This window comes from Nothoprocta perdicaria, unplaced genomic scaffold (assembly GCF_003342845.1).
Source record: "Nothoprocta perdicaria isolate Ctin4 unplaced genomic scaffold, notPer1 scaffold_53, whole genome shotgun sequence".
NCBI classification, from domain to species: domain Eukaryota; kingdom Metazoa; phylum Chordata; class Aves; order Tinamiformes; family Tinamidae; genus Nothoprocta; species Nothoprocta perdicaria.
This window is the reverse complement of record NW_020455788.1, coordinates 2389475-2402631: the sequence shown is the minus strand read 5'-3', so window position 1 is coordinate 2402631 and position 13157 is coordinate 2389475. Positions and strand designations below refer to the sequence as shown.

General features: G+C 37.8%; 1 long non-coding RNA gene across 1 annotated transcript in view; it reads right to left on the bottom strand.

The window, feature by feature from the left end:
• Window positions 1–418: 418 nt before the first annotated feature.
• LOC112954987 overlaps window positions 419–13157 on the bottom strand; it is a 38054-nt gene continuing 25315 nt past the window's right edge. Inside the window, exons 3-4 of the long non-coding RNA XR_003250812.1 lie at window positions 1602–1821; window positions 419–563 (exon numbers count right to left, since the gene is read on the bottom strand). This is a non-coding gene — a long non-coding RNA (uncharacterized LOC112954987). The remainder of the gene's footprint in view (window positions 564–1601; window positions 1822–13157) is intronic.

Below are 13157 nucleotides of genomic sequence, written 5' to 3'. Positions count from 1 at the left end.
AAACAGAACTGAATTATATTTTTGTTTTGTGATTCATGCTCTTATTATTTGAGGTGGAAAAATCAGTTTTATGCAAAACAACATTTTTTTGCACACTTTTCAGATTTWTTTATTTGAAACAACACATAAAACCACTACATTCAATCTTAATACCTTACTTGGAAATCAATGGCCAAAAGACTTCATTTTGAAAATMCAAATTATTTACCCAGTTCTCTTTGCAGCTAAGGTTTAGTAGCTGACTCAGTATTCTGCTAAGGCAGCAAGTTCCATGTAGTAACAAATCACAAAGCAAACAAGTGAACAATATTTTGAGCATTTTGAATAATTTGAGTTTCAAAACACTTAATGCATTAAGACAGCTAAAACTGTTAGCTCCTATTAAGAAGGGGAAAAGACGGAGGAAAAACACAACAGCAAGTATCTTCCATTTTCTTCTTAGATTTTTCTCATCTGTTTTCAGTTATTACAATATGTTGATCTTGTTTCCGTCAAGTAGAAGTGACCACCCAACAAAAATGGATAGACAAGTGTAGGACTTATGGAAAACACTGCAAAAGTGTCTGAGAGAAAATATAAATCAAAGGGATAAAGAAGCTGTTAGGACTTCATTTTAGTACTGTTAGCAATTATTGTTAATAAGTATTATTAGCAAAAGCATTTTTATCCAAAAAAAGTTACAATTTACGTTGTTATTTATAAAGATACATAAAACACTGAAAAGGGCTTCTATGGATTAATCAGTTTGCAATGCATGACGAAGTATTCTATGAAGGTTAATTATTATATTTACTGTAGCAACATAGCCTCTACTAAAGCTCACTCTTTCAAATATTTCTTATTTTAAACAAAAAAACAAGGGCAGGAGGTATTTACTGGTTAACATCAAGAGACAGAAAACCATCCCACTCATTGGCTATTAGATATAATTAACTTTGGAGATTGTTCTGTTTAAATAGCTTTGTCCTAGGATTTTATGGGTTTTATGTTTCTTTGGCCCCACTAAACCTGGCTCATATAGTGAAGGCAATTAAAATATAATACTCTTCCAACTGAGACCTAACAACAGGAATTTACACAGTGGCAATTTGTGATGGTGTCACTTTTAACTGAGTCATTTTGCTTTAATTTCAAGTCACTAGGATACAGGTGAAGCATGTTTTTTCAACAGTCTGGGAGAAAGAAAGCCTCTCTCTTTTCCCAGAACAGACATAACATGCTTATATGTACTGTAAACATTCTCCACATCATATTGTTTCCCAATGGGATCACTTCTGAGCAGAGATGTTTTACCTCTTAGTCATGTTCAGTTTCTATGCGAAAATTCCCTGTAAAACGGGTTGCCAGGTATATGCTGCATTTTGATTTTACAGGTGGGGTCCCTTCTTTTGGCTATGCATAAAGAACAACCAATTCCTAGTTCTTTTCATTTTACTCTTCCTCAGTTTACCACTCCCTCTTCTTTCAAATCCCTCTCAACCAGAATAATGTTAAGAAAAATATTGTTTTGGTTAGATGCCTTGCTTAGATGGTAGATGTCTTGTTGGGATGACCTCTATTTACATGTCTTGTATACTATTTTACATGCTAGAAGTACTTACCCATGGGTAACTATTTCACAGTGATTAACTACTGGGTGATCACGAATATGGAAGATTGAGTTCATTATGTGTCCTGTTGTAGAGCCTGATGTATTAAGTCTCCTTGATCTTCATTTCTGGAGGTCATTGAGACACGTTCTGACCTGTACTAGAAGATTTCTCCTGCTCTCTGTCAGAACTACTTTTTTTCTCTTCCTGTGTAAGTCATGAAGATCAATACCTGCATTTGCAGACAGATSATTAGCAAAATCATCAACACTAAGATAATGATCCAAATTTTCTTTTGTCAGAGATCAGTGATCCAGAAGACATACAAAGTATGCCTCCTCAGCATCAAAATGCAGGCATTTCACCACAAAGATCTAAGAATATTGAAATATTTCAATTTTGATGTGTCTTTCTTGCGTCGGTAACTGTTTAGAARCTGAGGTAACTGCCTAGACATTAATACCTGCAGTAGTGAAAATACCCCATGCAGTAATTATGGAAGAGGTGTTGGCTTGGAAGACATTCTTTAAATACTCAAGACTTTTAGATTAAACTTYCTAGGGAGGAGTTTGCAACTCCTGCTCTTCTTGACCTCCATTTTACATTTAAATATGTTCCTAATAATGTTTGTAAATTGAACAGTTACCAATCTATACTCATGCTAGATTATATCTGAATCTCCTACCACAGTTTCCTAGTGACAGCATATAAAAATATTTGTACTGCCAAAGCTGAGATTATATTCACATGTCCCCAGGTGAAAGCTGAGGGGGGAAAATTGAAACTTCCATGTAGATACAGCTCTGCTGCAGTCATCCTACACAACAGGCACCTAGAAAAATGTAATTWAAAAAAAAATGAGCCACCTCTGCGAATTTCCTCACCTCTAGAGCTAGGTACAAYTGACCAGATTTTAAACATTATTTCTTAAATATGATGTAAGGTTAATTTGAAGTATATGAATCCTCTTGCATATCTGTCTCTCTGTGTCCWTGAAGGTTACCCAGGAATTCTCCTGCAGAGCCAGAAAACAAACCTCAAGCTCCTAAAAACAGCTATGTAAATACTGGATATTTTAGTTGGAAAACTGAACACATTTTTTGGTTTATCCTGATAGTAAAATAAGTTGTTTAAGACTTTCATGGATACAGAAGGGTGTGCAGCATATGTGTAAAGAGAGAGCTTTTTTTTTTTTTTTTTTGACCCAAACCTTTCTTTCAACTGAAAACAAATTTTTCAAACAAAGAAAGAAAAGGTTATTTACCATGTTTTATGGCTTTAGCTAATTTTTAAAGTCAAAACAAAAATAACATTTTAAAATGCCAAAACATTTTGTTTGAAAAATGTCAGAATGAAATATTATGACCTTTCAAAATATCTTTTCTTTTTTGAAATTCATGAAACTATTTTACAGAAGGAAGCTATAGCCACAAACACCTTAATTTCCTGAAAGCTATTTCTCATTAATTGGCATTCTCAAAGAAACTTCACTGTTCTGTAGCTGTGGCCAAAGATAGTTTCCTACACATTGAACTATCCTTCCTCTCTAATAAGTTGCTGATATTAAAGTTATCCAAAAAAAGAGAGATTCAGCTGTATTGCAATTGCTAATATTGGCCTTAAAGGCCTTTTAACTTTTAAATTAAAGAGGAGCTTTTTAAAATGAAGAAGAAAATCATTCTTTAATGCATTTGAAATTTTCTCGAAGAAGCCTTATATTAATTAAGACGAAGAAGTTTTTTCTTTTTTTTTTTAATCAAACCTAATTATAGCATCTGAAAGTCTAGATTCTTTGAACTCTTATTTCATAGAGGAAGAGAAGCATCCTTAGTATTTTTTTCCTGTGAAAACAAGTTTTATCTAATCACATTCAGTTAACCACTTTTAATGGAGTTTGAGTTTTTCATATATTCTTAAGAGCTTTAGCAGATAAGTATATGGAGAGCAGGATGTTGGGGAAAAAACAATAAGAAAATGGCACCCTAATTTTGCAATATCCTGAAGTAAACTATGGGTGAAATGTCTAGTAATATTTATRAAACTTAAAAGTGTAAGATATAGTATTCAAATATGTATTCAAAGTTTTCCATGTTTCTAGAAAACCTCCTTGATCTGAACATCAAGCAGATAACCTCAAAGGAAATGGGTCTAGTTATATTTGAGACTTCCTGGTCTAGCTAAAAGGGGATTAGGTGTTTTCTTCCGTTGACACTTCCCTGGATTTATAATGGAAACTGTTACTGTGGCTCACAGCTCTCCATGCAAAGTGGTTTTCCATGTTGATCCAATGAAAGAGAAAAAAAATCGAAGAACGGAGGTTACTTGTGGGCTGTGGTTTGAGAAGGCCCATTGCCCTCGACTAGGGAACGAGGACAGCGCTCGCACTGGTAGCAGAAGGCAGCAGTTCCCACTAAGGCTCTTTAGGATCATGCCCCTCATCAGTTTTCTTGCTTTCCTCTCTGCAGCAAATTCCCTTGTTGGTGCAATTCTGTTCCTCCGCTAAATATCCCAGCTCTCAACTTGAGACCTAATCTGGTGATGCCTCTGGGGGAGAGAGCAATTTACAGACCTCCTAAGGGATCGCCACATGTTTACATTTCTTATCTGTTAATGTGGAGGCTGAAGGCTGTAACCAAACCCTTGTTCCCACCAAAGATTTCCAGAGGAAGAATCTGATAAAATCCCAGAGTAGCTGAAGGAAATAGGCTAGCAAGTCTGAATCATGCTGCTGAAAAGGTGACCATTTGCCACAGAGCAAAGCTGATACTGATAATAATGTACAGGCCTTTGGAGAGCCTGTGTTGGAGATACTGAAAGTTTGCCTCAAAGGAAGGCAGTAGTCTGTGGTGCCACTCATCTGTAGAAAGAGGTTGATGATATTTAAAAGAACAACCCTGGGCAACTTTCAAGGGCCTTTCAGAATGACACAGCACTGAAAATCTCTAACCCCCCTTACTCCTGTTCTCACCCCAGGTAACTCTTACATTGCAGAAAAAGAGTACATGTATTGGAATAACAGCACAATTTATTTATGAAGTGATTGTTTGCTACACATSTCTAAGTTTTCTCCAAATATAAAAATACAGTGAGCTGAAGTTATTCCTTATTTATCTAGTTTTGAATTTTAATGAACAAGAATGTCATAAGTTCATGAATTTTTAAAAACCAAAAGACGAATTAGATTAATCCACTTCACAGCCTTTCTGGCAAAAGGTATTGTGGAAACTTTTAGGTAAGTAATGYTTAATTTAATTATTTAGCTGCATAGTGCATCCATTCCAGCTCAAAAGAGATAGAGATTAAAATACACAGAYTGGGAATTCTGAAAGCACTGTGCAATGTCTGCGTATATTCTTTAACAATCACACTGGAAAATGGCATAAACTACCATAATTTTGCTAAAGAGCCTGAAGTTATGCCAATTCACAGATGCTGTAACTGGTCGTGTAATACCTACTTAGTTCCTTTTTCTGAAGTGTTCTCATACTGCTGGTCTGCAAAGCCTGTGCATACCCGCTGCCCTTGACTCGTGTGCTAACAGAAAGAGCAAACAGGAGCATCTAGCATGAAGCTCCTCTAGAAAAGCTGCTTCAGTAAAATGCCAGTGGTCGAGCAGGAGAGGTCTGCGCTGCAGAAGGAGGCAGCAAAGCAGAGCTTCATCTGTACCTCCTGCCACTCTACCTGCCTCAGTCCAGTCTGCAGCTTCCATAGACATGSAATTCATTAAATCCTAATTAAAACGAGACCTGTTAGCCCTTTCTCACCATGCTGACCTCAGTCATCAAGGTTGTCACATTGCTTTCTACCTCCCTTGAATCATTATCTTACCCCACAGAAAAGTGAGAGATCCTGAAGGTTTTGCTGTTGAAAACCTCCTCTCTCAGAACACTTTTAATCATTTTCTCATGTTCTGGTATTTTTAGATGCCAAGTCAGAAGTTTCACTGCATAAGAAAAGAAAGCAATTTACAGCTTCATGTAGAAACATAGCCACTTCCAGTTCATTTGTTTTTCATCTTGATTATCAACACGTTTGTCATCTCTCCGTAATTTATTCATTATCTTTACCCGAGGAATGTGAAGGGGAGGGGTGGGAGCGAAGAAGGAGAGAAGAGCACTTGTCAAAATGTGAAACAGATGCTCTGACAATGATTGGAGACAATTAATGTTCTCAATAAGCATCAGCAGGCAAGGTCCATGTATTGCTTCAAGTTGCTGCAGCAAACAGCCTTCTGGAAAATGTAAATGCACGAGCTTTATTTTCCAGGCACGTGAGAGCATGTCTTGCTTGTAATGAGCTGTCCTAAGGAACTTCGCATTGCTACTTAGCAAGGCGGCTGTTCCCATCATCACTGGCCTAAATAATGACAAGAGGAGAGGATGGAAACTCTACTGCAGTCCTAACAGCACTAAGGAACCTGTCACCACTCCCTCATTCTGGTTCAAGCTCAGCATGTAAAGTAAAGCACTTAGCACATGTTTAACCTTGAGCTACACAAAGTCAATAGCATAAATGCATGCACTTAAAAGTAAGTAGCTACTCTGAAATTGCTGGGCTCGGTATGGACCTAGCAAAGTTCTCTCCTGCTCTGGGAACTTGCAGGTGTCACTTGCAGAAGAAAATGGYCCCAGGGAGCCCAGGGGCCTAGCTTGGAAGGCCACTCATCTGCTCTTACCATCCAGCACCAGAAAGTACCAGCCCATTGAGTTAAAATCAAGCTTCAGTCTGTACCACTTTGAGGAGGGCTGCTGTGAAAGCCAAYCACAGTAAATAAATAGTATAAGAGAGAAAGAAATCAATAACAAATAGATGTGATCTAATTACTAACACTTGTAATAATAGTTTATTGTTCTGTGCCACATGTAGCTTTCATCTTCCTTGCTCTGTGCTTTGTCACTTTAATTTTCCTTTCTGCTGCTCTGTTATCTAAAATGATCAAACACCTACCATGCCCTGGAAAGTACACCAATTAAGAGCTGCATTTTAATCTGCCTGAATGTGCCTGTCATAAAGTTAATTGGAATAAACACATATTTGATAAGGCTTTGTTTGAATTCTGATGAAAGACAGACTATCACCCATCTCAAACTTTATTTTACTGGTTTATATTCTGTCTTCCCTCACTTTTCCCCCTTTTATTTCATTTTTGTTTGAGTAATGATAGCAAACACCAGCCTGAAAGGTTATTCTAATCCACAGGATTTTTTTACATCATTCCTCAGCCCATAGATAACATCTGCATTTGATCAGAGAGAGTTGCTCTTAAAACCTAATGAATGGTTTATTTATAATCCATTCAGCTATTTGGGTCAATAGCAAATGGATGGAATATTTTCCATAGGAAAATAGGCTGAATCTCAATCTAATACAGGCTTTATGAAGGGAATGTTGCCCATTATCAGTTAATCATAGAAAAAAACACAGACACAGCAGACACAGCCTGCCTCAGGCAGGGACCAAGGGGCCAAGGAAGGGAAGGACGGAGAAGCCCCTGCTGATGCTTCTCCCACCTTTTTTTTTTTTTTTTTTTTTTTTTTTCCAATCACTTTTATCCATCAGCTAAACCCTGGAAGGGCAGGAGTGGGCGCTCAATAAGCCCCCACTATCATCTTCTTACAGCTGGTGGAAATCAGGAGCTGCCAGATTTCTTCAAGAAGTCACACTCAGGCTGTTCAGCTATTTAATAACCAGCAGCACCTCTCCTCCAAAAGCCTGTTATGCACAATATATGGCAATGAGTTCCACATCACACAGAAAATAGCATTTTTTTTTCATGCTATGTAGAAGAATACTTTATGTCATTTAAGCCTGTTACCTGGTTTATACCACATTTATTATAAATGGGGGGAAAATGCACGCATTAGCCAGATCAGACCATAACAAGGGAGTACTTAAGGGCAGTCAGCAGACATGCTAATTTCTTTAACAGTATTCAGTGACTTTTCATCTAGCTAGATATCAACAACACACACATCTGAGACAACACATGCTTGTCCATGACCACAATTTCATAAATTCTGSATAGAGTCACAACCTAAGAGAAACTGATGCCTGCATCAGCTAAAAAATAAAACAAAGCAGAACAAAAATAACTGATGTCTACAGCAATTGAATCAGCATGTAAATCAATTGGTGCTTGAGAACAAGTTCAGATCAAGGCAGAGCAAGTTCACTGTGACCCGTTTTGAGTTTGGGGGGTTTTATGAGGTGACAAGATTCAAGTAATCTGAAAGGAGGCAACATGCTGATTTTCCTCTCTAGTGTCTTATCGCCTGGAAGGAATCAACTATCCAAATGCAYGGCTGATTAAACTGCATTGCTATCACTGGACCTATATCAGGAACAAATTTGATTCAGGGAATGTATTATTCCTGTAAATGCTGGGGTATGACATTTTGCCATATGTGGATGTGACTTAAGAACATTTAAAGAGAAGCCATCTGGGAGAGGAAAGCACATAAGCTATTCCAGGCATCGTGTATATGTGGCATTCATGCATGACATAAAATATGTAAGCAATGTGAAAAAGTCCACCTCATCGTTCCTTAAGGACACGGCAGTTCTACTGCATGCATGAAATGTATATCTTTTCTATAATGCTAAAGCAAGTATTGAGGTAATCTATTTTTCCTCTTTAACACAGACACATTTATTAGCACAGTTAATAAGAGATTCTTGGTCTGAACATCTTGCCTGTTGTTAAAATCTAAGGATTAACACTGTGCTGTATGTCTGAATAGAATTACTTTTCCGTAAGATTTGCTATGCCAAGTCATGTCCACGGTCCACTAGGTCTGGTGTCTTGCCAGGTAGTGGTAAATAAATGTCCTCCCTCCTCCCTCAAAAAAATGTTCACAGAAAATACAAATTCTAGAATACCATCTCATTCCAGCATGCATTATATACCTAGATACTTATTCCAGTACAGCACGAGCAAAGAAAAATTTCCTTCCAAGCAATTAGTTTATGCCCTGAAACTTGGTATTTGATTACCCTTATCTGCCAGGCACAGCTACAAACAGTGTTATCGGAGATTCTTCCAGGATTACGGCAGCCTTATCTCATCTCCGATTATGATAAGGGAACAACCCGGCATTCAGAGCCCTCCGCAGTAATCTGGATGAATTAGAGCTCAGTAAGAAGAGTCTGATAAAGAAGCATGTTCTCCTACCCCCAATCACTTATAAATATGTAAACTCTTACTACTTAAACTCTAACTACTTATCATTGATTTTCAATATATTATTTTTCTGGAATTCTGTCAACACGGCTTTGCTTTGAGATGTGGGCCTAGCTTCTCAGATGCATTCACTTCACGGTTTCCAGACATTTGGTAAATGCCCAGAGGAAGGGCTGTTTTCTGTGATGTGTCTCCTTCAGTCTGAACCAATTAACTGCTACAAACGTGGAAAATATCCATTTTGCCATGGTTTTGAACTTCTCCAATCTTTCCATTTGGAAGATCAGAAACAATCCAATCAGACTGTTCGCCACCTGGCTCCTCCACATCACTTTTCGCAGTGGAATTAAATAAAATTATCATTTCCAATTTGGAAATAAAAGCRGAAGATAATTATTCAACAGTGACCTGGATGTCTCTTTAATTAGTGCTCTGTGTTGGTCCATAATACTACTGGGTTTGATTTCTGTGCTGGGTTTCTCTTCCTAAAAGTGGCTAAGTGCTATGGGATTTCTTGGAGAGGACTTTGTGCAGATTGGCTTTTTTTTTTTTTTTTTTTAACCCCACAGCATCCCCTGCTGTTGCTTTTAGGAATGGTATGGGTTCACTTAAGCCATTTCACTCTCTTTACAGCTAAAAGGCAAGCTGGCAGTACAGCGCTTTTCAAGAGATATGAAGGAACAAGGGGGAAAAATGGAAAGACATAGTGTCCCCAAGAGACTCATAGGTGACTCTTAAAGAAAAAAATATTGCCCTAGTAATTCAAAATACTTTGTATTTCAGTAACAGAAAATCCCAATGACTAACTAGTGTAGCCAATATCTAAGGAGCCTGGAACAGCACAAGAGACACTGACTGATTCGAAACAGCCTTTCCCAGACCATTAAGGCTCTTAGCAGAAGACATGGCCACGTTTCTCCCAGGAAAGTGGCTACTKTCGGTCCCAGCCCAGCTTTTAGTTCTGCTTACATTTAACGAGCGTGTGAGTGCAGTCAGGCTTCTTTGGTTTTGGTTTTGCTTTGTTTTGCTTTGCTTTGTTTTGCAGTACTTTGTTTTTTGTTTTGTTTTGCTTTATTTTGCAGTACTTATAGGCTGACTTCAAGGAGTAGGATTTTTCTTTATGCATGCACAAAAATTTGCAAAATACATATGCAGGTAGAGGGGAAGCAGAAAGGCAGAGGCRAATATTCAACCGCTGGTTCCTCTGCTTCCTCCTTTCCTTATCTATTAAATTGGGTTAGCAGTACTTCTGCACCTCCCAGGAGTGTTGTGAAGCTGCTCTCATTAAAGTTCACAAAGTGTTTCAAGACTCCTGATAGCTGATGCTGCTCAAGTGCAGAAACACGTCGCTTGGTAAATAGGAATGGCAGCCCACCTCCGGCATCGCTGGGGTTTGGTAAGGGAGCGACTCAGGAATATCCCGTGCTGCAGGCTCAAAGGCAAGTGAGCTCATCAAAATAAACGATTTSAAGGCACCAGCCTTCAAAGCACCCGGCTTCATAAGGATGAGCTGAAGAGTTCATCCCCTTCTCCGCTTGCTGACTGAGTATAAACMACAGCCCTGCACATCGTGGACAGGGGCTGCAGCTCCTCTCCGCTGGAGAGCTCCTCTCTATTCGACTTCTCCACTAACTGATGGATTGGGGTCAGGATGGTTTGTSTTATTACCATGGAAAGAACTTTGCCTAAACATGGAAACAGAACAGACCTGCATCATGGAAAATGGCTCARGGACAGTGATAGCTGCGAGTATTGCCTTATAAGAGGGTCTTTTGTCCCCACTGCTAGTACAATTCAAATGAAAAAGCTTGTGGGGGAAAAAATACAGAACTTGGTCAAGGGATTCACTTGTATTTCAGTTTTATGTGCCTGAGCTAAAGAAAGATTTCTGCATTCTCAGAAYGCAGAAGATCTGGAGAAGAAACCCAAATATTTGAACTCTTCTCTAATTCTAGGGTTTTATACTGTCACAGTACAAATATATATATGAGCACTTAGGAGCATCTCTAATGGATTCATGAGTCTCCAACACACACCAGTTTCTGGAAGAACTGTCTCCATGCAGTAGGACTTCCCGGCTCTGGCCAATATTCAGACTTTCCATGTCTACAACCCAGACTGCACAAACTGCCCCAGTTTGTGTTTTTGTCCCAGAGAAATTTGACAGTGAATTTTCTATGACTTATTTCAGCTGGACTGTAGTTTGACTACAACATACTTTAAGAGAGGTCAACCGTCTCATGTCTGACTCTAAGGAAGCCTAAAAGCACAGATGTAGCTACATAATAAGAGAGCTGTAAATATATATATATAAAAATAAACCAGAAAAGAACAAACAAAATTTGGATTTAATTTTTCTTTTATCAAAAAGTAGTTAGTACAGCTCCAGGACAGCCTCATCCTCCTAGATGGGTTCTGCAACTTGAATCACTATGAGCATGACTCTAGCTATCCAAGAGAGAAAATAGTATTTTACAGCTGAAATGAGCATGCTTTCCTTAAGGCCTAGTCCAAACCTCTTTTAAATATGTGGCAACCATTTAAATAATGACTTTTGAATCAGAACCTTAATTTGCTAAGCTTCAGAAACCAGACTGACACACAAAAAGTACAACTTACTTCCTAAGGACCTTCACCACTCACTAATTTGCCAGACTCATTCAAATTAATGGTTTTAGCTTGATCCTTACCCAAAAGGCAAGTTGTTTTTTTCCAGATGATGTTTTTACTAGAAATAGCTGTCATAAATGATTTGTAAAGAAAAGAAATCTATCTTGAAAACCAAGCAGAAAGATAGCATTCCCCTTCCATTCTGACTTGTGGTCTGTTACTTATTTTTTTTGCTCTGAACAATACATGAGGAAGTAACCTAGTCCTTTCTAGCTCTTTCTCTAAAGGAGATTGATTATTTCCATTGTTAACTAAAAGGTTTTCTTCTAATTAAAAGAAATTATAAGCCTTTCACCAGTGGCATTACTCTAGTCAATAAACTAATTAGAGTTGCGGCAAATAAGGAAAACCCATCAAGGGATCTTAGGACCTGATTTAGAAAATTTTAAGGATGTGAATTTGTCATTCTTTGGAAAAGAGAGAAGGACTTAATGTGCACTTTTAGTCATTGTTTAGAATGTGCAGAAAAATACTAGTCCTTTGAAATGAGAAAAGTCCCTCCAGAAATWTCTACCCACTTTACTTATGTTTTATTATTTCCTTTTCTTGGAAGGAAGGGAGAATTACAGAAACCAGAGCAGAGGAAAGGGTAGAATCTCTTTTTTGCGTTGCACTATCRACCCCTTAAATTCCTTTCCAGTTCAATCAAAATAATTTCAGTTGACAACATTGATATATCAGAAAACATAYTGCAAGTGCTCTGAAGACTTATATGATTTGTACTGTAATCTTCATCAAGACTAGCACCTAAACAATTTCTTCAGTGACAGTTAAAAAAAAAAGTTGCATTAACTCTGTTTTTCAAATAAACATATAGAGGCATAGTGTGATATTGTCACACTAGCATAGTGTGATATTGTGATGAACACCAAACATAATGTCACYAGCCATGTCAGGTTTGAATCCAAAGATGAAGACTTTACCTGTTACTTACCTGTTTTCTTCCTTTTGTCCATCTTTAAGCTCTTTTGGGCACAACAAGATGAATGCTTGAGAACATGTAAATATGTAACAACCTATGACTCTTTCAGCAGAGATGCAGAAGCTGCCCATGCACAGACTTGCCACCTACTGCCAAGTATAGCAGAACTAGCTAGCTCAGGCAAATCCAGTTTGTCTGTATKGTAGAACAAATCCTTCTCATTTCTGTTGGCAAAACCTGTTTAAAATCATTTTAGTAGGGTTGCAAGTACTGACCTAAGCTCGCTGATAATCTTGGAAGCTTCAGAAATGCTATCAAAATGGATATGGTGAAACAAGAGAGGGAAAAATATATACTCTCCATTTTGAAGATAGATAATAAAACTACAATTATTCCTAGTAATCCAAAGTCAGCCCTGTCATCAGTACTTCCACTTCTCACATCCTCACCCATGTCCTGAGGGTATCACTATAGATCACTATAAAATTGAGTGAGATAATAGTAATTGTTATTAACAGTCAACATCTACTTCATAATTTATCATCAAAACAACATATACATGGAATTTTTTGGTAAAGACTTAACAATCCGTTTTGAGACACTCAAACAGTGAGAACTAGATGTCAAGATTGCTATAAATTCAGGGAATTTCCTGAGTAAAAAACATTAAAAAAAATCCTTCAGGGAATCTGGCACATTCTTTGTGCCACTAACTGACCCAGTATCTATAGAAAGTTTTTGATTTTTTTGAGGGTATTGCCCTAYGGCCTCAGTTACGTCAGCTCTCATGTTTGTG